This window comes from Bos indicus x Bos taurus, chromosome 7 (assembly GCF_003369695.1).
Source record: "Bos indicus x Bos taurus breed Angus x Brahman F1 hybrid chromosome 7, Bos_hybrid_MaternalHap_v2.0, whole genome shotgun sequence".
Classification (NCBI taxonomy): domain Eukaryota; kingdom Metazoa; phylum Chordata; class Mammalia; order Artiodactyla; family Bovidae; genus Bos; species Bos indicus x Bos taurus.
In genome coordinates, this window is record NC_040082.1 from 104,499,039 (window position 1) to 104,523,808 (window position 24,770).

At 53.1% G+C, this 24,770-nt stretch overlaps 1 protein-coding gene and 1 non-coding gene across 21 annotated transcripts in view; one reads left to right on the plus strand and one right to left on the minus strand.

Annotated features, from left to right (window-relative positions):
* MYO9B (myosin IXB) overlaps window positions 1–24,770 on the plus strand; it is a 107,785-nt gene that overhangs the window by 24,151 nt on the left and 58,864 nt on the right. The gene's annotated exons all lie outside the window — the stretch shown is intronic.
* LOC113896709 lies at window positions 4,280–4,383 on the minus strand. The gene has a single exon (XR_003512085.1). It is a non-coding gene; the product is annotated as a U6 spliceosomal RNA (small nuclear RNA).

The window sequence follows — 24,770 nt, forward strand, 5'->3', positions numbered from 1 at the left end:
GACAACCCCTGGGTGTGCCACAGTCCATCCATAGAACCCTAGACCCCCACCGACCCTGAAGCATTGACCTCTGGCTTCTAAGTAGCCGGAATTCAGTGAAATCCCATCTAGACTGCGCCTGCTGAGTGCGTTTCAGTTCCTCTTCCTCTCTGACGATCTCTGAGATCATCAACCAGAAACTAGCCGGGGCTGTCCAGCTGGGCCCCACGCCAGCACACATGGCCTATTTCTGTCTTCTTCTATGCACATAACGTAAAGATTGCTTGGCTTTTTTTTTGGGGGGGGGGCAAGCGTGTTTTAAAAACTCCCAGGGAATGGACACTTTTCTTATCGATACCGTGTTCCCTGCGTGCGTTCCCTCCTCTCATCCATTCCTCCCTCAAATACTTCACGTGCAGGCGCTGTTCTGGCGCTGGGCTATGCAGTGGCCACAACCGCCACAGAGGCCTGCCCACAGGGAGCTGCGGGCTAGTGGCAAGGAGCAGGCAGAGAGAGAGACAGTGGGTCTCGAGTGTGAGCTACGAGCCAGTAAGAACAAGTCGGCAATCCAGTGGTTAAGTCTCTGTGCTTCCAGTGTAGGGGGCAGGGGTTCAGTCCTTGGGAAGCTAAGATCCCACATGCTGCATGGCATGGCCAAAAGCAAACAAAGGAAAAAGAACAGAGAGTGAAGTGAGTCAGAAAAAGAAAAACAAATGTGGTACATTAGCACACGTCTGTAGGATCTAGGAAGATGGTACCAATGAACCTATCTGCGGGGCAGCAGTGGAGCCGCAGACCAAGAACAGACTGGTGAACACAGTGGGGATGGAGAGGCTGGGACGAATTGGGAGAGTAGCATTGAAACATATACGTTACCATATGCAAAATAGGTAGTGGGAATTTGCTGCGTGATGCAGGGAGCTCAGTGCGGTGCTCTGTGACCCCCTAGAGGGGTGGGATGGGGTGGGAGGTGGGACGGAGGTTCAAGAGGGAGAGGACATATGTATACCTGTGGCTGATTCATGTTGATGGATGGCAGAAACCAGCACAATATCGTAAAGCAATTATTCTCCAATTAAAAATAGACTTTTTTTTTTTTTTAAAAAGAACAGTGGTGGGCTTAAGGAAGAATGGGTAGGGAAACGAGGAGAGAAGGTGATGTGAGCCAGGCCTGGAAGGAGAACACAGCCAGAGCAAAGTCCAGGAGGCTTGGACCGTGCCTGGCGTGTGGAAGGGAAAGTCAGGGGTCCTAGAGGGCCTGAGAAGGGGTCAGAGTGGAGTGAGAAGGGGCAGAGCAGAAGGCGGTGGGGACAGGGAGGTGACAGGTCATTCAAGGCCTTGCAGGATTGCAGGGTGGGTACTGTGTGTTATGGGAGCTATGGAGGGTATCCTAGCTTCAAAAAAAAATTATTTATTTACTTGGTTGTGCCACTCATGACGTGGGCTCCTGGTTCCCCCACCAGGGATCGAACCCAAGGCCCCCGCATTGGAGGTGCAGAGTCTCAACCACTGGGCCCCACTGTCCTCCCAGCAGTGGCCGGATAAAATGGTGCAGACACTCAATAACTTTAGAACTGGGGACAGGAACAAGAGAGCAGACCCAGCATTTCCTGAGCGTGGCGATCTGCCAAGTGGACCATTCACCCCTCACAGATCCAGGCAGGCGGGGGCGGGCCACACCAAGGTGTGATGAGGATGCCAAGCCCCAAGTTCAATGCAGCACAGCCGGGGAGCAGCGCGGACACCACAGCTAGCCTCCTTTCTAGATGAGGAGCATCTCGGGCACCAGAATGAAGTTCCTAGTGCCGCAAAAGCATCACAGGCTCGTTGGCGTCAAAGAGAGGAATTCCCTCCCTCCAACAGTTCCGGAGGCCTGGAATCTGAAGCTAGGTGTGGGCGGAGCCTCGCTCCCTCCAAAGGCTCTAGGAAAGGATGCTTCCGTGCCTCTTGCAGCTTCCGGGGCTCCGGGCAGGCGCTCCTGGGCTCGTGGCCACATCACTATAATCCCGGTCTCTGTCATCACACCGCCTTCTCTTCCCCTAAAGACGCCAGTCATTGGGTTTAGGACCGGCCCCGATCCAGGATGACTTCATCCTGACTAATTACGTCAACAGAGACCCATTTCCATATAAGGCCACGTTCACAGGTTCCGGTGTCAAGATGATATATACAAGCCTTCTGTGGGGGGGACATAAGTCGGTCCATAGCAACACCCTGCCAAGTGACAGCTGACTGTGTCTCATGCCTTCCTCCCCAGGGGCCATCCTGGGGACCCCTCCTTCCTCTGCTGGCCTCCGTGCTCCTCCCCTGCTATTGCCCCAGAGGGTTCTGGCCCTTTCTTTGAGGGCTGTTAGTCACCTCCATGGCGGGTGTCTGCACCTGGTGAGTCAGACGCCTCTGACCTCGCCCAGCTGCATCCCTCAAGCCTCGAGAGTGTGAGCCGGGGAGGCTCAGTTTCTCCAGGGGTTTTAGGAGGGAGGAGCCCATGCCAGCTTCCAAAACAGACTCGAGCCAAAGACATGTCTTGGCCATAAATGTGCTTCCTGAGGCAACCGTTTGGAAAGAGAGAAGGTGGTTTTAGTTTCAAGCTGGGCTGTGCAGCCAAAGGACCGCTGACATCTCGGGCTGGGTCACTCCAGGCTGGGGGCCATCCTGTGCATTGCAGGGTGCTGAGCTGCACCCCTGGCCTCCAGCCACCTGATGCCAATAGCACCCCATGCCCCCACTGGCGACAACCACAGAGTGTCCCCAGACATCACCAAGTGCCAGCCGAGTCTCCCTGGGTGAGAATAGCTGCCTTAGTCACAGCTGGTGGTCCCACGAGACCCAGGCACTGTTTCTTTCAAGTGTTGATGGCTTAGAATTGTCCATAAGTCAGTCCCAACCATTCTGGGCTAACTTGAGAGTTACTTTTTTTTCTAATACAGTATGTGATATGTAGTTTTCCTTCTTTGTTTTGGCCATGCTTGGGCTTTGTTGCTGCTCAGGCTTTTCTTAGTTGTGGCGAGCAGAGGTGCTCTCTAGTTGTGTGCAGGCTTCTCACTGCACTGGCTTCTCTGCTTGTGGAGCTTGGGCTTCGGGGTGCAGGGGATTCAGCAGTCGTGGCACATGGGCTCAGCAGTTGCGGCTCCCAGGCTCTAGAGCACAGTTGCAGTAGCTGTGGCACACAGGTTTAGTTGCTCCGAGGCATGTGAAATCCTCCCGGATCAGGGGTTGAACCCATGTTTCCTGCTTCGGCAGGCAGATTCTCTACCCCTGAGCCAGCAGGGAAGCCTGAGAGTTCCTTGCTAATAACAGGAATAATTAGCTGTCAAGCCTTCAGGCCCCTGGGGTGTCAGGCTTCAGGTGCCACAGTCGTCATCACCTCTCTGAGGAGTCACAGCAGCTCTGCTCGTTTTAAAGACCAGAAAACAGAGCCCCAGAGAGGCGTGCTGGTGTGTAAATGTCCTGGGGCTGCCATCCCAGGGCAGCATAAACGGGACAGAGTTGGAGGTGGGGCTCTTAAAACAACAGAGATGTCTTCTCTCGCATTTCTCGGGGCTAGATGTCTGAAATCAAGGTCTGGACAGGATGGGCTGCTCCTGAAGGCCCCCATGGAGAGTCCTTCCCACATCTCTCTCCTGGTTTCTGGTGGCCGCCTCTCTGGTGTTCCTTGGCTTGTGGCCACATCACTCCAGGCTCAGCTGCTGTTTCCATATGGTCTTCTCCCCATCTGTCTCTCTATCTTGAATCTCCTTTCTCTCTCTCTCTTTTTTTTGTTAACAAATAAGTATTAATTTTATTTATTTAATTTTTAAAATTTAACTGTGTAAGGTTTTTAGTTAGAGGCTAATTGCTTTACAATATTGTGTTGGTTTCTGCCATCCGTCAACATGAATCAGCTGCAGGTATGCATATGGCCCCTCCCTCCCCATCCCGCCCCTCTAGGCTGTCACAGAGCCCTGGCTTCGGGTTCCCTGAGCCATACAGCAAGCCCCCACTGGCTGTCTGGTTTACACATGGTACTGTGTATGTTTCCACGCCACTCTCTCTAGTCGTCCCACCCTCTCCTTCCCCCGCTGTGTCCACAAGTCTGTTCTTTATGTCTGTGTCTCCTTTGCTGCCCTGCAGATAGAATCATCAGTACTCTGTCTCTAGATTCCATATATATGCATTAATATACGACATTTGTTTTTCTCTTTCTGACTTATTTCATTCTGTATAAGAGGCACTAGGTTCATCCACCTCATTGGAACTGACTCAAATACATTCGTTTTGATAGCTAAGTGATATTCCATTGTATATATGTCCCACAGCTTCCCAAACTATGGAATGCTTCACGAATTTACATGTCATCCTTGCACAGGAGCCATGCTGACCTCTGCATCGTCACAATTGCAGGATATGTGATGCCGAAGCAAGCACTCTCCTTTCTCTTAGAAGGGCACTGTCTCATTGGATTTAGGGCCTACCCTAAATCCAAGACGATCTCACCTCCAGATCCTTCCCTTAATTCCACCTGCTGTTTATTCGCTCAGTCTTTTGTCCGTCTCTTGTGCCACACGGACTGTAGCCCTCGAGGCTCCTCTGTCCATGGGATTCTCCTGGCAAGAACACTGGAGTGGGTTGCCATGCCATGCCTTCTCCAGGGGATCTTCCTGACCCAGGGATTGAACCTGTGTCTCCTGCATTGGCAAGTGGATTCTTTACCACTGGGCCACCAGGGAAGTCCATTAATTCCATCTGCAGAGACCCTATTTCCAAAGAAGGTCCCACTCCCAGACTCCAGGGATAAGGAGTTGGGCATATCTTTCTGAGGGATGTGAGTCCACCCAGAACAGTCTGGGTGCCCCAGGCCACACCGCAGGCAGCCACAGCCGGACCACGCTTAACACCCAGCCTGAGCCTGGGTACCCCTCTGCATCTTCGTGAAAAAGATTTCCTCTCTCAGCTTGGCTGAGGCCACAGAAAGCCGACTGGGACTTTTTGTCAGCTCCCTGAAAGGAGAAGTTGAGTTGTTTTGAGGTTTGGGTGTCGCCGGGCGCCCCCCCCGGGCGCAGGCTGCAAACTTGCTCTGCAATTCTGACCAGAAAACAGGAAGGGGGCAGCGTGGAAAGCCGGTTGCAATCAGCTGGTCTGTCCGCCCGCCACAGCTAACTGTCATTGTCACCACTTCACACGGTGTCGCTCAGCTGCCCTGCGGCCGCCCTGCGAACCACCCCCGGAAACACGGCATCCACGCAGGGCTGCTGTTCCAGCTCAGAAATGCTGAAGGTGCAGAAGACAGGCTAGCCGGGCCGTGCAGTCGGGGCCGTGACCCATGCCATATGCCCTCTAAGAACCTGGCGACTCGGTGCTGCAGCCCTGGCACTGGCCACGGGTCTGGCCGCACAGCCTACCTGGGATGTGCCCCTCTGCCTTGGCATCAGGGCTGCAGATGGGGGCGGTGCTTAGGCTCGGGTTCTCTCTGTCCTTAACAGTAACAGTCACCACTAATATTCGCCAACGCACACAGGGTTTTAATTTCGAAAGCAGAAATGAAACGAGGATCCTTGCTGGCTGGACTCTTTTCCCAAACGGCCAGAAGCTGAGGTTTCAGCGCCTCCATGTAGCCACCGTGGCCTGGCCCACACAGAGAGGGAAGGCTGGGAGATGGCCCCCTAGCTGTTGGGTACATCTGCGGGAGGACAGTGACAGGACAGTGGGCTCTCGGAGCTTTCTGCTGCCCCTGACCCCCCCGCAGGGACCCTAAAAGAGCATGTCCTGGGACTGTGCCAGCCTGGGGTCCTGAGCACCAGCCCCCACTGAGGGTCCCACAGACCCAAAATCACCTGACCCCAGACTCCTCCAGCCTCCCTCCCACCCACCCATCAGCCACTGTTGGTCTGTCCCCTGGCAGCACCTGCCAGCTACCTGGGCATGTCATCCCGAATCAACATGCCGCCCACCATTCACCTTGACCTTTCCTCATACGGATACCTGCACAAACCATGTCCCTCCCTCCCACAAGGCAAGGATGGGCCAGTCCTTGCCCATCATTGAGGGCACGTGGGCAGAGCCACTCAGCTGGAATGATAGAAGGTTCCAGAGCCAGGGGTGTGCCTCTTTGCTTAGGTTTTTCTGTTGAAGAGCTTTGTTAAGATAAAACTCACCCATTTCCAGTAAACAATATAGTGCTTTTAGTACATTCCCAGTGTGGTGCCACCTCCACCTCTAGTACCAGAACGTTTCTGTCACCCCGGAGGAAACCATCAGCAGTCACTCCCCATTCCCCCTCCTCCAGCCCCTGATCTGCTTTCTGGCTCTGCGAGTTTGCCTGTTCTGGGCATTTCTGGACGTTTCATGGGGTCATACAGGTTGTGGTCTTTGTGTCTGATTCCTTGCACTCAGCTTGGTTTTTTTCCAGGTTTATCTGTGCGTCACTGGTGTCTCCGATGGTAAAGAATCCACCTGTAATGCAGGAGATGCGGGTTCAATCCCTGGGTCAGAAAGATCCCCTGGAGGAGGGCACTCCAGTATTCTTGCCTGGAGAATCCCATGGACAGAGGAGCCTGGTGGCCGGCAGTCCATGAGGCCACAGGGAGTCAGACACCACTGAGCAGTAAATACACACACGTCCTCGCTGCAGCGTGTGTCAGTGCTTCGTTCCTTTCTCTGGCTGAGTAATAGTCTGCTCTACAGATAAGACCACATTTTATTTATCTTTCACAAGCTTTCTCAGCATTTCACTCCTTTGTCTGGCTGACTCTGCAGTTGAGTTTTCTCCTGGGCTCTGGGTCCCTTCCCTGCCCCAGCCAGGCCAGCATCCTTCTCTGCCCATAACACGAGGGTAGGGGGTACCAGGCAGACATGGAGGTGATCCCGCTGGAGACTTTTCGGGGTTGACTGAGCCAAGCCCGGGAGGAGAGTGGAGCCCTGGCCAGCAGCCTGCTCCAGGTATGCAGGCCTCAGGGGCATGCCAAGGGCTGGATGGGTGCCAGCAGACACACCTACGACTGTCCATCGGTGTCACGCATCTGCGTGGGCCTGCCGCATCTGCTAAGAGCCTGGTGGCCAGAAGGCATCTGGCGTTTGGGAGCAGTGGGGAGCGAATGTGTAGGGCAGGCCACCAGGGGCCTCGGAAAGCAGGCCAGGGTTCTTGAGCCGAGGCATCCGATCAAAGTAGACAGTCCAAGGGGAGGAAGAGGCGGGGTCGGAGATGGCTGCGTGTGCTGCCTGTGGCTTCTCCCAGGATGCTGGTGAGGACTGTGGTCTAGGGGAGAGGCTTTATCCAAGGGATGTGCCAGGAACACAGAGCCCTCTGGACCCCAGCACTTGTCGGGCCGTAGAGGTTGTCCAGTCATGTGGGGACCTGCAGCAAGCTGGGGCACCTCCTGGTTTTGCTTGTTAGCTACGGGAGGAGGTGAGTTTGTCAGGAAGATTGAATGTTGAGAAAGGGGCATGTGGCCACAGACAGGTCTCGGGACCATTCTAGGGGCATGGGCCACAGCATAGAGGACACTCAGGATCGGGATAGAAGGAGGGAAATCACTGGTGTCATGTGCTGCGCAAACCACCCCCCCAAACCCATACAGGGCCCAGGGCATTCAAAGCAAAAGGGGTGTCAGGGCTGGGAGCCTTTATCTGGTGCGTGTCTGTCTGTCTCCAGGATCATAGGAACCCAGAGGCCAGATTATCTCCTGTACGTGAATACAAAGGCGTTTGGGGGTGTTTCCATGATCTGCTGATGGGGAGTGTCAGGTGTCAGCAGGCAGCTAACTGGGTGGGGAGGTGGTGGAATTAGGCTCGGGAGAGTCTAGGGTAGCAACCTGGGGTACTCCAGGGCAAGATGTGCCAGCCAGACGTCCCCTGACCCCAGCCAGTGGTCAAGGCTCGGCTGGCCTAAGGCTGGCCTTGAGGCTTGGTGGCTAGAATGTCAGCAACGTGAATGTCAGGGTGGGAAGAAGGGGAGTGAGAGCCAGGCCAGGGTGGACGCCCAGGAAGGTGGACGTGACAGGGAGACAGGGAAGGGGGGCGGGGGTCCGTGAGGCCAGGAGGCTGAGCTACTCGAGAGCCTGCGAGGGAGGCCCTGGCAGGGCGGCCCCTGGGCGCAGGCAACAGAATGTCTGGCAGCTTCTGTCCCCCCGCGTGGCCTCCCCAGGATGTTGAAAGAAGTCACTGGGAAGGCCCTATGTTGGCAGAGCAGGCTGAGAGAGGGCAGGAGCGGAAGCCACAACCCAGGGTCGGGGGGGTTGGCAGCAGGGCCTATCACACGGAGGATGAGAGAGGGTGAAGGAGGCCTCGTGCGGGACCAGCCTCACGCCTCACAGATGGAAACACCTGGGGACCTAGGCTGCACTTCTGCACCGCTGATGTTGGGGATGGGGACTGTCCCCGTGCACTATCAGCTGTTGAGCAGCATCCCTGGCCTCCACCCACCAGATGCCAGTGGCACCCCCTCCCTCGGTCAGGACGGTCATAAACATCTCCAGATATCACCAAGCATCCCCTGAGGGGCAGAATCTCCTCAGTTGAGAAGTTCTAGGCCGACTGCAGGCAAAGATTGATTTCACTGTTAATGGTTGTCCGGTGCCCAGATGGGTTGAGATTTGATGGGGCTCTGTGACATTGTGCCATTGTGGTTACACGTCACCTCAGCTCTGTTCAGTTCTATCTCGTCAGCTCAGCACAGGCCAGGTGGTGGGCGGAGATGCTGTTTCTGGCTGGCGATCTGCTTCGTTCCTGGGAACGGGCGGCTGGTGCTGCTTCCCGCCCTATGGCCAGCCACAACCAGGAGAACTGCCCACCCATCACCAGAAACCTCGATCCTTTTTTGTGTGTGTGGCCACATTGGGTCTTCATTGCTGCACGCGCACGGGCTTTCTCTGGCTGAGGCAGACAGGGGCTCCTCTCTAGTTGCAGTGCACAGGCTTCTCATTGCAGTGGCTGCTCTTGTTTCAGAGCACGTGCTCAGTAGCTGTGGCGCAGGGCTTCGTTGCTTCGGGGCATGTGGGATCTTCCCGGACCAGGGATCGAACCCATGTCCCCTGCATTTGCAGGCTGATTCTTAGCCACTGGACCACCAGGGTAGTCCCTCCTCCATCTTCCTCACCAATAGCAAAGCTCATTCAGATATGAGGGTTGGGTTTTCCATCCAAGTTTGTGCTTAGGGCAAAGTCTTCAAATGTTATTTGAAAAGCTGCTCGTCAATGCAAAAGAAAAAGAAAAAATGCAGTCACCCATGTGGTGACCCCCCAGAGCTGAGAAGTCACATGCTCCCTGCAGGCTTTCTTTCAGGCAAATGTCATGAAAGAACTTCAGCAGATTTCTGTTGCATTTCATGCTGGTTTCTCTGCACTGAAATTTGGTCACCCCCTCCCATCCCTGTCCTCCTGGGGGTGACTTTCTGAACCTCACACCAGGCGCTGACTGTGGTTCACCTCTTCTTTAAGCAACTCCCCAACAGGAAACAAACCAAGACTGCCCTGGTGGTTTTCACTGCCGGAGAACAAGCAAGGTTATCTGCACTGCCACGCCCCCCCACCCCCCCCCCACCCCCCCGCCCACCCCTTGGCAGAATTGTGACGTATTTTATTGTAGCTTTTGATTTCACCTCATGTACTTGGCTTTTTTCATATATTGCTTCACTTTTTTAGTATCATTTTCCTTATCTGAGATATAATTTTTGTGTGTACCAGGGCTTGGCAGACTAGATCCCACAGGTTAAATCTGCCTGCTTCTACACGTAAAGTGTTATTGGCACACAGCTATGCCTGCTCATGTATGTATCATCCGTGGCACCTCTCAAAAGAGTTGTGACAGAGACATCATATGGTCCCCTGATGGTGACCATTGAACATCTGACCCTTTACGAGAGCGGTTTGCTGACCCCCTCACACTTTGCACACATGGAACATTCTAGAACATTCCAGTTACTTTCTCTGTGCACACATCTGACTTCTGCTCTGTTCTCCCTTCCCAGACCTAAGGAAGCCAAGTTCCCACACTGGTTCCAGATGATCCCTATCACCCAACTGAAATCTTTTTGCATTGGTCTGTGCCTTATATATATTATAACCTGGGTCTCCCACATTGTAGGCAGATGCTTTACCGTCTGAGCCACAAGGGAAGCCCACATATATCCACTAATGTACATCTACCCACAGAGGAGTCTGTAAGCCATCTTTGAGGGGTCAGAAAGGAAGGGCTTGCATGTAGATGTCCCAGAAGTTCATCTCATAAGTTCACCTTTCAGCTTTCACTCTCCTTCTCCAGTGCTGTCTGTCCCACAGGCAGCTGGGCTCACTTGTGCGGCCAGGGTGTTTGAGGTCTGGCTGACCACGGTGGGGGCCATGTGGGGCCCCCTCCCGATCTTTCATTTCACGGAGGGGCCCTCGGAGGCTTTCCAGCCACACCCTGGGCCCTGAGGCCACCTGCATCCTGCCTGCAGGGCAACACAATCTGCCAGGCATAGTGGGATGAAGACAGCAAGCAAGACCCCAGTGCCTCCCAACCCTGCCCTTCCCCCCCACCAGCCCCTGGACCCTCCACAAGCTGCTGGGAGAGCCAGCGTGAACTCACTGAGGCTGGTGGGCCAGGCCAGCAGCGTACACTGAGGGCCACAGCACCCCTGGAGGAAGCTAGCATCGGGGTGCCAGATGTGTGCCCAGAAGGAGGCCCTGGAGTTCACGGCACGCAGATAGTTCAGCCAGAGAGATGAGCGTGGGGACAAGCTTCTCGTAGCCCGGGCTAGGGGGTGGCTGTGTTCCCAGCCCTGGTGCTTAGTACATATCAGCAGGCGTGGGTGTTCCCAGTTCACCACAGGGATGTCACAAGATGCGGAAAATGGCGGGAGCCGCGTTAAGGAACCACTTGATTGGAAGGAGGGATCCGAGGCAGAGTGACAGCCTGCAGACTGCCCAGCTGAGAAGTAAGGCCACACCAGAGCAGGAGGGGGTACAGAAAGATGAGATGTTGTCTTTGGGGGTGTGGAGAGGATCAGGGTGCCCTACAGCTGTTATTGCCTGTGCCTTTTTGTCAGGGGGTCCCTGGAAGTGTTAGGGAGGGGACAGCCACCTGGAAGACATAGTCCACAGGCACTCTCTGCCCTCCCATGCCTCGCAGACCTGCAAGGCTGCCTCTCTGGCTTGCTGCCTAAGAGTGCAGAGCCCTGACGCCTTGCAGTCATCTGAGGCTATTTTAGACCAAAGTGAAAGTTATATTTTGGGGAACATTGCGTCTAAGAGAAGAGTGAAATTATGGTTGTATTTTAAGCACCCAGAAAGGCCTCCTTGGAATTTGCAAAAAGAGTTGATTAAAAGGCAAAGCGTAGCTCCGGGCCCGGGACACCCCTGCCACAGCCACCGCCCTTTCCGAATGTTCTGGGCACTTTGCTATATCAGGGCTGGTGGAGTGGGGCGGGGGGCACGATGAGAGTGTCTGTCCACCATCCATCAGCCCATCAGCTACATCTGCCTCACTCTTTGGCGCGGGGATGCGGCCAGACATCAGGCAACCACAGGGCCTGGCAGCCGATTTGTTTCCTGGTGATTATCCAGGATGGAGCAGCTTCAGGGCCCTGTCCCCAGCATCACTGGGTAGTTTCCCTCTGGAAGTTTGCTTCTGTGTCATTCAGCCACTGCTGGCCGCAGCCAGCTCCCAAGGCCAGGCCCAGCAACACCTCAGTTACCTGAGGCCCATGGAAGTGACCTGTCTTTTGGAAAGGCCAGGAGGTCAAACTCAAGGCTCTCGGTCCACCACCCAGCCACTGATCAGTCCTCTGACCCCAGCTCGTAACTGTTGACCAGCTCCTCCTGGGTGGAGGGGGAAATGGCCACCCCCTGGCAATGGTCAGGTGCCTGGGCTCAAAGTCTTCCGTGGTGTGAGCTGTCAAGAAATGTTCAATGTAATCCTCACCCGTTTACGGGAGAGTAAGTCACAGCCACCTATGAGAATTTACAAAGTTCTACTTAGCCCTTCCTGAGGGTCCAGGGATCTCTGGGACAGCCGATGTTTTTAAATTGAAGTTTGCCTGGTGGCTCAGATGGTGTAAAGATTCTGCCTGCAATGCAGGAGACCTGGGTTTAAACCCTGGGTCAAGAAGATCCCCTGGAGAGGGGAATGGCAACCCACTTTAGTATTCTCGCCTGGAGAATCCCGTGGACGGAGGAGCCTGGCAGCCCACAGTCCATGGGGGTCACAAAGAGTCAGACACGACTGAGTGACTGACACTTTCACTTTCTTTCATAGTTAACTTACAGTGTCGTGCCCATCTTTGCTTGTACAGCAGAGTGACTCAGTTGTACACATACAGACTTTTTTTTTTTAATTGAAGGATAATTACCTTACAGAATTTTGTTGTCTTCTGCCAAACATCAACAAGAATCAGCCATAGGTAAACGTATGTCCCCTCCCTCTTGAACCTCCTCTCCATCTCCCTCCCCATCCCACCTCTCTAGGCTGATACAGAGCCCCTGTTTGAGTTCCCCGAGTCATACCGCAAATCCCCATTGGCACTCTATTTCACATATGGTAGCGTAGGTTTCCACGTTGCTCTCTCCAGACGTCTTGCCCTCCTTTTGTTTTTTAAGAAGTTTACTTTGGGTTGCACTGGGTCTTCACTGCTGCGCTCGTGCTTTCTCTGGTTGCGGTGAGTGGAAGCTACTCTTCGTTCAGAGTGCAGGCTCTGGGGGTATGGGCTCAGTGGTGGCTGCGCACGGGCTTGGTTTTTAATGGTTTTGTTGAATGTGGTTCCCTGTGCTTTACAGTGGGACCTTGTTGTTCACCCATCGTATGTATAATAGTTTATATCTGCTAATTCCAAACCCCCAGTCCTGCCCTCCCCCACCCCACACCCCCCGGGCAAGCCCAAGTCTGATCCCTGTGTCTGCAAATCTGTTTCCATTTTGTAGATAGATTTATTGGTGCCATATTTTGGATTCCACATATAAGTGATATCACATGGTATTTGTCTTTCTCTTCTTGGCTCACTTCATCTAGTATGATCATCTCTAGTTGCGTGCATAGTGCTGCAAATGGCATTAAGTCGTTGGTTTCCGTGGCTGAGTAGTATTCCATGGTATACATGCACCACGTCTTCTTTAGCCGTTCTTCGGTTGGTGGACATGTAGGCTGTTTCCATGTCTTGGCTGTTGTGAAGAGTGCTGCTATGAACATAGGGGTGCGTGTATCTTTTTGAATTAGAGTTTTGTCCAGGGGTATGCAAAGCAGCCAGTTTTTTAATTTCTTAGCAGAGTCTAAGGCTCATTTCTCAGCCAAGGCTGATTCTACCACCAGGGGACATTTGGAAACACCTGGAGATTTTTTTTTCTTTAATATTTATTTGGCTGCATCAGTTCTTAGTTTTGGCACATGGGATCAGTTGCTCCTCTCATGTGGTATCTTAGTTCCCTGACCAGGGATCGAACCTGAGTCTCCCACATTGCAAAGCAGAGTCTTAACCACTGGACCGCCAGGGAAGTCCCTGGAGATGTTCTTTTGTTGACCAAGGGTGCTGCTGAACATCCTACAATTCACAGAACAGCCCTTCTGCGAAGAATGATATGTCCCCAGAAGCCTGTATCAGCCGAGGCCAAGACACCTGCTCTAGTTTAGGGGTCTTTAGGATGTGCAGTTGAAAATCAGGCCTGGGGTTCTGGACGGGGTCTTTCAAGGGGCCATGTAGATCCAGGAGCCACTGCCTGCACAGAACAGCTTGATGGACGTATCAATGTTGGTGAGGTTGGGGGGGCGGAGGGGGAGGTGGGAGAGAAGGTAACAAGGGCACGCAGCCCTGGAGGAGTGTCTCCAGTTCTGCCAAAGTGCCTGGACCAGCTCTTCCCCGTCAGCACGTGACTGCACCCCTCCCTGCAAAACTGACCACCTCCAGGGCCTCTGGGCAAAGAGCTAACTCTGCCCGGAAGCCTAGCTCGGCTGCGTAGATGCCATGTGACCTACAGCAAGCTGACCTCTCCATGCTGCCTGCTGCTCTCCCCTGCCCCAGGGCCTTTGCACATGCCGCACCCTCCTGCACCATCATCTAGCTAGGTCCGCCCCCGAGGCTTCCTGGGAGAGGCAGAGGAGAGCTCCAGAAGGTCCCAAGGCCAGCAGGCTCCTAGCACAGCACCAGCACAGTCCCTGAAGCTCCGAGAGGCCCTCTGGTGCTCAGGGCCCATTAGTTTCCTGCAGCAGCTCGTGTCACCCAGCAGCCCCAGATTTCAGCTGTGGCAGAGCAGGGAGGAAGCAGGCACGGTGGTGCGGTCATGGCAATGCTGAGGCTGGGGGGGACACCTCGTGGGGATCTAAGCCCCCCTGTGCATGGGTGGCCTTCGATGCCTGCTCCAGAGCTGCCCCTTAAAGAAGATGGGAGGGACTTCACTGGTGGTCCAGCGGTTAAGAACTTGCATTCTTAACCTGCGTTAAGTTTCCATCCCTGGTCGGGGAACTAAAATCCCATGTGCCGCAGAGCAGCTGAGCCTGCACACCATAACTACAAGCCAATGAAGCCAAATAAATATTTGAAAAAAATTTAAAAAGATGGGAGACACTTTTTAAAAGATGCTGAGTGAAAGAAGCCAGACACACAGGGCCACATCCTTCTGATCCCATCGACATGAAGTGTCTGCAACAGGCAGATCCAAGGAGACAGAGACCAGATTAGTGGTCGCCAGGGGCTGGGGGAGTGGAAGTGGGGAGTGGCTGCTTACGGGCACAAGGTTTCCTTTGGGGTAATGAAGCGTTCTGGAACGCGATAGAGATGACGGCTGCCCGACATAGCAGACCTGCCAGACACCACCAAATCGTACATTAAAACAGTAAATTTTACCACAATTAAAGCCTGAATATTCATTGCAAGGACTGAAGCTTAAATACTTTGGCCACCTTATGTGAAGAGCTGACTCACTGGAAAAGATCCTGCTGCTGGGAAAGATTGAGGGCGGGAGGAGAAGAGGGTGACAGGATGAGATGGTTGGGTGGCATCACCGACTCAATGGACATGAGTTTGAGCACACTCTAGGAGATGGTGAAGGACAGGGAAGCCTGGTGGGCTACAGTCCACGGGGTGGCAAAGAGTTGGACACGACTGAGTGACAGCAACGTACACGTCCGGAATGCTCCCCATCAGGTCCCACCATGGGCTTCCGGTGGCTCAGTGGTAAAGAATCCGTCTGCCAGTGCAGGAGATGTGGGAGACACAGGTTCACTCCCTAGGTTGGGAAGTCTCCCTGGAAAAGGAAATGGCAACCCACTCCAGTATTCTCTCCTGGGAAATCCCATGGACAGAGGAGCCTGGCGGGCTACAATCCATGGGGTCACAAGAGTCGGACATGACTGAGCAACTAATCAACAGTAGGTCCTGCCACATCAGCCTCTTGGGTTCCTTCCCATCGATCTCGCAGTTGGCGGGCACAAGTGCAGCCATCCCAGAGCCAGTCCTGTTGGCTCTGACCTCTGGGGTGGCCCCCAGCGCGCCCGAGCTCCATCTCCCGGGGCCCCACGGAAGCCGCCGACCCTGCAACAGGACACAGGACCGGCATGAGGTTGGACCTGAGCCCCTTTAGGTAAAATTTCTCCAGCAAGTGTGGAAGTGCTCCAAAATGTTTCAGCCAGCCACTTACCTTTAACATCACCATTTCCACCCAGAGAATGTTTCATTTCGTTGTGAATTGGCAAAACCCTCCCCCAGGACTGAAAGATAATAAAATCGGCCAGAGCAGGTTCGCAGTGGCTGTTCCTGTGGAATGTCTCCTGGATTCAGCCGTTCACACTTAAGCTCTGGTATAGTAGTTTACCCCAGGGGTCTGTAAACTGGTTCTGTAAAGGGCCACGTTAATTAGCATTTCCAGATTTCACAGCCGCTCAGTCTGTATCACAGCTACTTAGCTTGCAGCTACTCACCCCGCATCGTAGAGCAAAAGCAGCCGCAGACAGGACATAGATGAACAGTGCGGCCATTTGTCAATAAAACGTCATTTACAAAAACAGGCAGTGGGAGAGCAGCATCAGAGATACCCAGACTGGGGGCTTCCCCAGTGGTCCAGTGGCTAAGACTCCAGGCTCCCAACGCAGGGGGCGTTTGTTCAGCCCCTGGTTGGGGAACTAAAGATTCCACATACCACAAGAAGATCTGGTGCAACCAAATAAAATAAATGCTTTGTTAAAAAGAGAACCGATAACCAGATTGAAGGACATCCTAAAATATACTCACCCCCATCCTCCTTAAGACTGTTAAGGTCTCAAAAATAAGCCTGAGATACTTGATGTGGGAGGACTGAATGTAACGTGATGAGAATGAAAATCGCTCAGTCATGTCCAACTCTTTGTGACCCCATGGACTGTATAGTGAATTCTCCAGGCCAGAATAGTGGAGTGGGTAGCCATTTCCTTCTCCAAGGGAACTTCCCAAGCCAGGGATTGGACCCAGGTCTCCCGCTTTGCGGGCAGATTCTTTATCAACTGAGCCACCAGGGAAGCCCATGTAACATGTGATAACTGGGATAGAAAACAACATTAGGGGGGAAATGAGGACATCTGAATGAATGCAAGCTTAGTTTCGTAATAATGCATCAGTCAGTATCGGCTTCCCTGGTGGCTGAGCTTTAGAGAACCTGCCTGCAATTCAGGAGATGCAGGAGACCCGAGTTCAGTCCCTGGGTCGGGGAGATCCCACTTCCCAACCCACTCCAGTATTCTTGCCTGGAGAACCCCTGGACAGAGGAGCCTGGTGGGCTACAGTCCCTGGGGTCACGAAGAGTCAGACACAACAGCTCACACCCAGGGTCAGTCCGTATTGGTTTTGTTCACTTTTTATGGCAAATGTGCCATCATTATATTGACAGTGGGAGACACCGAGCGTGGGGCCCTTGGGAACCCTCTGTGATATTCTTAGAACTTACTGGTAAGTCTAAAACTATTTTAAAATTAAAAGGTTTTTAGAGAAGAAGAAGGATGTCGAGCCAGACTTGACTTGTGTGTGTGGAGGGAAGGAGGTCCATAGACGATCCCGCACAGGCCAGGTCTGTCGCACAGACAGGCTCCCACCATGTCCATGAGATACGCAGAGCAGATCTCAGGTGGGATCCTCACACAGTGAACTTCGACCTGACGCATCCCCGCCCTCCCGCGCTTCCCGGCGTCCATCAGCTTAGCATCATCAGCGTTCTTTGGTGCTTTCCTCTGTTGCCTGCGTGCTCGCTGTCGCCATATCCTGTCGTCGCTTCCTCTGCAATGTTCCTGCTAGTGCCCGGGCTCCGGCCGGCGGCCCCGCTGGCGCACGCAGGTGACAGTGTCCAGCAGTCAGAGTGGTGTCCAGGGTACCGGCTTCCCGAGGGGCCCACGCACGACTGGGGCCCAGCCACTGAACTCGGTTTCCTAAACAGCCCCTTACCTTCCAGGGCTATGAGGAGTCAAAGCTGGAAGGTGGCTCTGGATAGTGATTTTCTCTCCTCCTGCACCTGTTTCTGCATCATCCGGGGGCCTGGTTTCTGCTCACTTTCCCTCCATGTTACTGTGCCTAGCTGAACAAGGCTACCAAGTGGAGGCACGCTGAGAACTGGACCCGTCTGTTGTTGGGGTGCAGGTGGGGAGAGGCTGCTGTCAGTGAAACCCTGGACTATGACAGTTTCCCATCTCTTGGGGCTAAGCATTAGGAAAACCATCTGATTAAGTATGCGTGCTAAGTTGCTTCAGTCGTGTCCGACTCTTCATGACCCTGTAGACTGTAGCCTGTTAGGCTCCTCTGTCCATGGGATTCTCCAGGCAAGAACATTGGAGTGGGTCGCCATTTCCTTCTTCAGGGGATCTTCCTGACACGCGGATCAAACCTGAGTCTACTGTGTCTCCTGCACTGCAGGCAGATTCTTTACTGCTGAGCCCCTGGCGGAGCGCCCTGATTAAGTATACTGAGCACGGAGCTCTTTGCTCTGTCCTGCTTCTGATTATCAAGACCCTTACTCTAGATGTTCAGGAAAGAGGGAAGGGTATAAGCAGGTGTCCTCTTGCTTTATTTCTCTCTAGAGAGCCTTCGCTCTCATAGGAAACCCTAGAGCAGTAGTTCTCACCCTTCCAGGGATCAGAACACCCTCAGGCTCTGGTTTAAAAATTTAGATTTCCTAGCCTTTCCAGAAATCCTGCAGGTCTGGAATGGGCCCAAGTCTGCATCTTTAACAAGTCCCTACAGCCCATACTTGGATTCTCAACTTTTCCTCTCCCTTATCGCAACCTACCAGAGCAGCATGGTAGAGGTGACTCATGGGGCAAGGCAGAGGAATCTTGACAGTTCTCTTTTTCCTCACTGTTGTAAGCGGGGGAGCCCCAGGAAGACAGCTTTGCTCAACCCAGGTATGGAGGGTGGACCCAAGAGTAGCCAGCGGGGGCGGGGGAGGCGGGGGGGGGGGGGGGGGGGGAGGGACCTTCCCCTTCCCCCTCCCGTCCCTTCCCCTTCCCCTTCCCTGTCCCGGAGGGCTTGGAGAGAAGCTATAGGGCCTGTAGGGAGAGTGGAGGGATGCTCTCAGACTCTAGTCTCTCCCTCCAGCCCACCCTTGGGAGCTCACCTTTCCTCACAAGGGCAAATGCTTAGTTTTACTGCATGGAACGTATTAAGAGTCCTTACTGCTCTCAGCAGCAGCACCGTGCAGCTTGAGATTTGTGAAAATGTTAGTTGCTTGGTCATGTCCAACTCTTTGTGACCCCATGGACTGTAGCCCGCCAGGCTCCTCTGTCCATAGAATTCTCCAGTGGGTTGCCATTTCCTTCTCCAGGGTATCTTCCAGACCCAGGGATCGAACCCAGGTCTTCCGCATTGCAGGCAGATTCTTTACCGTCTGAGCCACCAGGGAAGTCCTAATTTGTACAGAAATTCATACAGGGAAGCAAAGGAAATTTGCCATTTCCTTTTCCCCTGGAATAGGAAATGGCAACCCACTCCAGTATTCTCACCTGGGAAATCCCGTGGACAGAGGAGCCTGGCAGGCTATAGTCCGTGGGGTTGCAGAAGACTTGGACGTGGCTGAGTGACTAACATACATGCACACGGAAGCAAACCTCATCCTAAAAGGAACTTCCATAGTGAGCCACCACCCACTTACAGAACTAGCCCTCCACTCACACCTCCCCCGCTCAGCTCAGCCTGTGCGTGACTCCTTCCAGCCCACCAGGCCTGCGGGGTCCTCCTTCCCAGATCATCCCACCACACAAATACAAAATAAATCAGTGCAAAGAGAGGTTGAAAAATCTTGCGAAAGGTGCATGATCGCAGGAAGTTATCAAAAGTGACCCGGAGAATTGCTCTGACCTCCAGTTACTCAGCCACACCCAGGAGCAGCAGATGGGAAAGAGAGCCAAGGATGGAAGCCTGAGCTTCCGGAGGGAATGAGTCCATTGTGTTGCTAACTTTACATAGGTGCACTCTGCCTGAAGGGAGTTTTCAGCTGGGTTCACCAGGCGAAGTTCAACTCCATGCTTTACGAACGAAACACACCCAGACCAAAGTAGTTCAGGAAGCTAAAAATAAAGGGACAGGCACAGAGATGTAGCAGACAGATGGAAACGGGATATAACACAGCTGCAGGTTTGATGTGTAAAAGGGAGAGCTGGGGCCTCTGAACAGTGTATGATGAGGGAGATTCCCCATCAGGCCAAAACCCTCAGTTTACACTCTCAAGGTATAATCGTTGTCTGTATCTATGCATCACAGCACAGCAGCTGCTTTTACAAAGCAGAAATTATAAAAGATACTGGGAGAAATAGATGAAAACATAACATAAGGCTCCTTGAGCAGTCAGCAAATAGACAGGGCTGTAACATGCCCAGACCTCACATTTAGGCAGATCTTTGGGCCCTGTCACAAACCCTTCACTCCATTATGAGAATAAATCTTAAGTATTTGTGGAAGTAGTCATCCCTATGTCAAGTCACAGAGAAAGCATCTTAGAGCTTCCAAAAGTAGAAATACTATCATCAGTTAGTTCTCTTCATAATACTGTAAAACTAGAATTAATTTTTAAGGCCCTTTCATATGGAAATTTGTTTTAAAGAAACAGTAACCTCTGTTAACTCTTAGATAAAGGGGGAATCTATAAACCAAAATTGGTGGTAGTTTAGTCACTCAGTCGTGTCTGACTCATTGCGACCCTATGGACTATAGCCTGCCAGGCTCCTCTGTCTATGGGATTCCCCAGTTAAGGATACTGGAGTGGGTTGCCATTTCCTTCTCTAGGGGATCTTGCTGACCCAGGGATCGAACCTGCGTCTCCTGTGTCTCCTGCATTGGCAGGCAGATTCTCTATTGCTGAGCCATCAGGGGAGCCCATAAACCAAGATTACAGATATTCTAAAAACCATCAATTGAAACCGTATAGTATCAGAATCCGTGGGATGTATTTAAAGCAGTAACAGCAGGACAGTTTGTAACCATAAATACTTTATGTCCATAAATAGGAATAAATGAAAGTAAATGAATTAACATCCCAACTCAAAAACCTGAGAAAAAGAACCAAGTACACCGCAGAGAGAGTGAAGTGTTAGTTGCTCAGTCGTGTCTGACTCTGTGGCCCCATGGACTATAGCCTGCAGGCTCCTCTGTCCATGGAATTCTCCAGGCATGCATACTGGAGTGGGTTGCCTTTCCCTTCTCCAGGGGATCTTCCCGACCCAGGGATCAAACCCAGGTGTCCTGCGTTGCAGGCAGATTCTTTACCATCTGAGCCACCAGGGAAGCCTAGAGAGTGTCAAATGGATAAGACAAGCCCTCGGGAATTCATCAGTTCCTCCCATATTTTTGGTGCAGTAAGAACCAAGCAAGACCCTCCCCCATCAAAGTTTAATTTGTTCTTTATTCTTCTGTAATCTAGCACGTGGTTTCATTTATAACCTAAACCAAAATTTAGTGAAATACAACGTACAATAACTTGTTTCATACTTGGTTTCTTTTTTTTTTCCCTGAGATTCCATAACCCTGCCTCCCCCCCACCCACCCCCTGGCACCGTCCACCGTGAAACTTCAGCCCCTGGTAAGAATCTGTCCATCTCAAAGGGCCTCATCCTGGGCCCAGGAACCCTTGGTGTGTTTTTCAGGGTTTCTGCTCACATCTGTGGCTGACAGCCAGTGCCCTTCCGGGTTAGAGTGACAGAGTCTGTTAGGAGCTGGGGGCACGGAGCGGGAGTCAGTGTCATGTCTCATCAGCACGAGACTCTCTTTACATGCCTGCCATCTACCCATCTGTCTGTCCAGCGGGCAGCTGGCTAGAGGGAGCCTACCGGGTATCCCAAGCCCTGTGGGCAACAGGGAAAGAACAGAACCCAAGCTAAAGCTGGATGTCAGCTGGGCCCTAAAAACCCTCCACTTCCTCATCTGTGAGTCGAGGAGCATGAGGTTGGGGGTGATCATTCTACTTCCTGCTCTACACCCACAGGCCCAGTGAGCCTGCAGCTGTCACCTGTGTGGGCTGACCTGGTAATTGGGGGGTCCAATCTTCTGCCCCACAGCCACCACCTCTCACCATCATTGCCACCCACTTCCCATTGTCATCCTTTTTCTCAGCCATGCCACACAGCACGTGGGATCTTAGTTCCCAGACCAGGGACCAAAGTCTCGACTTTCTGCACTGGGAGTACAGACTGCCAGGGAGTCTCCCACTGTCGTCTTGTCCTCACCCTCCCTGGCTCCGTCTCCCTCCACCCATTCCCTGCACAGCATCAGCGCTGTGGGAGTCACGTTGGCCTAGCTTCTCCTTCCCCACCTCCCACCCCATCCACGCCCATCCTCAAGGAGCTCGCTTTTCTGTCCCTCCCACGCAGCCCCTCTGAGCCTGTGACTCCGCTGGCCCCTTCTGCCCTCCGTGCTTCCTGGTCCCACTTCTCTGTGTCCTTGCCACATCTTTGCGAGGAAACCAGTCAGCTTAGGCAACTCAGGCCCTCTCGTGCGCATCTTGTATGTCAGAGTGTTGACGTCCTCTCCCTGCCTCAGCACTGCCCTGGCCCCTTTTGGAAGAAGGAGGCGTTTCACCAAGAGCCCCTAGTACAGTGGCCGACACACCTTTCCTGTAAAGGGTCCAAGTGTCAGTATCTTCTCTGCCGGAGCAATCTCCCCCAGCACAACTCAGAAGCAGACACAGACTACCTGTAAACGGACATGAACGTGCGCCAGCAGAACCTTATTCATGGTTGCTGAAAGTTGAATTTCCTGTCACTTTCATGTGTGGGAACGTACTGTTTTGATTTTTTCAAGTGTTTAAAAATGTAACAACTGGGACTTCCCTGGCTATCCAGTGGTTAAGACTTCACACCTCCAGTGCTGCGGGCACGTTCAGTCCCTGGTTGGGGAACTAAGATCCCACATGCCAAGCAGTATGGCAAAAAAAAAAAAAATGTGACTGCCATTTTTAGCTCGCACACCACACAGAAACAGGTGGCTGGCCGTAATTTGCTGACCCTGGTGGAGGTCCACGTCTAAGCCTGACCCCCGCCCATTCCTAAGCATTACACAGGCATCCTCCCCATGGCCACGCGCATTTGTGGACAGGTCATCTGTGACTGCTTCACACTCCACCGCGACCCAAATACTTACTAGCTGGCCCAGGTCATCTGTGACTGCTTCACACTCCACCGGCGACGCATATACTTACTAGCTGGCCCTTCACAGGACAAGTTGGCCCGCCCCTGGTTCACACAGAGCGCCTTTCGTCCTCAAACAACCTGAGAAGGCAGGGTTTACCCCCTCGTTTTACAGAAGAGGAACTTGAAACTCATGAGCAGCAAACTAATTTGTCCCTCTTGGCACAGCCCCCCAGCCCAGGACCACAGGGACCCACTGGAATTCCCTGTCGATGTGGAGCTGTTCTCCTGGGTTCCTCATCAGAGGTAGCCCTCCACCCCGCACACACCCAGGGGCGTTATTTTCCCGGCATTTCCACACAGGAAAGCCCCAGGCTGACTGGATGCCCCCCCGGGGCTGTTTGCTCAGTAGACTCAGCCAAGCACATTTCCTGGGCGCCCAGGTCCAGGGGCCGTGGGACGCCTCCCAGGCCTCCTTCTGCAGATGTGACAGTCGCTTGTGTCCCCAGACAGACACAATCACATAGAAATCCTGGAACTTGGAGAGCACTTGGGTAAACAACTGGAGTTCCAGGCCTAGTTCCCGATCACTCTCGGGTGTTGCTCTCTGTACCCCCGAGCACGGCTATAACAAGAGGGCGAGTGGAAGCCAGTCTGTCTTTCAGCCCTGCCTTTAGGCTTCACGGTAGCCTAATATTTGCTTGAGTTGTCTTACCTGGCAGCCTCTCCTGGCACCACCAGTCACTCCTCTGTCTTGGTGTGTGACCTGGACTGGACACGAGATTTGGAAATCCTGTGTGGAGTGGTTCGTGGTCTCGGGGGGGCGGGACAGAGGCTCTGCCCCCACCTGGCACTGCAGGGGGCAGGGCAACATCAAGGTCATGGGAGGCAGTGGGCAGCCTCCAGGAAGTCCAGAGGCGGTGACATCCCAGCCACGGCCAAGGTGAACGCTCGGAATGTCCCTGTCGGAGCCCCACCAGGGAGGGGAATCCCTGAGACTAGAATGGTGCCAGGCACATGGCCACCAGTACATTGTTGTCAAGTGAATAAATGAAACCACGTGTATAAAAGCACCACGTACAGTTGGGAAGGGGCCAGGGGGATGGGTCCCCATAGCTAGATCAGGAAACAAAGCCAGCCCCACAACCAAGATGAATTCACTACAGCGATTGAAGACAGCCACAGGTATATCTGGGGGGCGATGGAGTTACCATTTTCAGGCCACCTCTACTTAGCTGGAAGGACCACCACCCTGCAAGGGTGAGGCTGGAGAACTTCTCTCCAGGGGAAATCCTCCCCCCAGCCTACCCCCTGACTTGAGACTCACCTATCAACACAGGAGATAGCAAGCATGCTTGCCTTGGTGATCTCATTCCATGGGGCTTTTCACTTTTGAAATCTGAAAGCTAAACATTGTTTGCCTAATGCAGTCCATCGAAGCTTGTCTGGTTTTCTTGTGGGATGTACAGAGGCCAGATGTGAGCTTGGGGCTGGGGCATCTGCCTGCCTGGTTGCCAGACAGCCAGGGGGTGCCTCACAGTAGAGGCCCTGGTTTCCAGCCCACAGCCACGCCACCCACCTGTTCTTGGACTTCAGAGAGGTCAGCTGACCTCTCTGCTCCTGCTTCCTCATCAGAAACGGGGAAGGCCAGGTCTGTCCCTTGGAGGAATTCAAGCAAAAGAAAGAGTCGCAAGCCTGGCGTGTGGCTGGCACATACCACAGGCGATATGGCACATATCTGGCGTGTGGCTGGCACATACCACAGGCACATACCACATACCTTAATGTTACATCGCCATTCTTACTAAAATATTGACCATGCATTCCAACAGAGAGAAGACCCACCCTCTTGAGATAGCAAATGCACTTTATAGAAATTTCTGGCTACGTAGGCTGCTCAACCTTGGATATCTTTGGTTTAAAAATCCTCATTCAGGCATTTCCCTGACAGTCCAGTGGTTAAGACTCCAGACTTCCAACTGCAGGTGTCATATGTTCAATCCCTGGTCGGAGAGCTGTTAATAAGATCCCACATGCTAGACAGCATGGCCAAAAATTTAGAAGAAGAAAAAAATTAATAAAACCTTTTGAATCTCGCAGAAGAAGAACCTCAAAGACAAGAGCAGTTAAAAGACAGCCAGACTTCCCCCGGCTGACAGCATCCCGGGCAGGGGTGGAGGTGGTACCTGGGGAGCAGAAGGTCCAAGAAGGCCAGGGTGCTCCTGCTGCATTCATTTAAACCTAGAAACCGTGACTGGAGGTGGGGTTGGATTAATGGATCC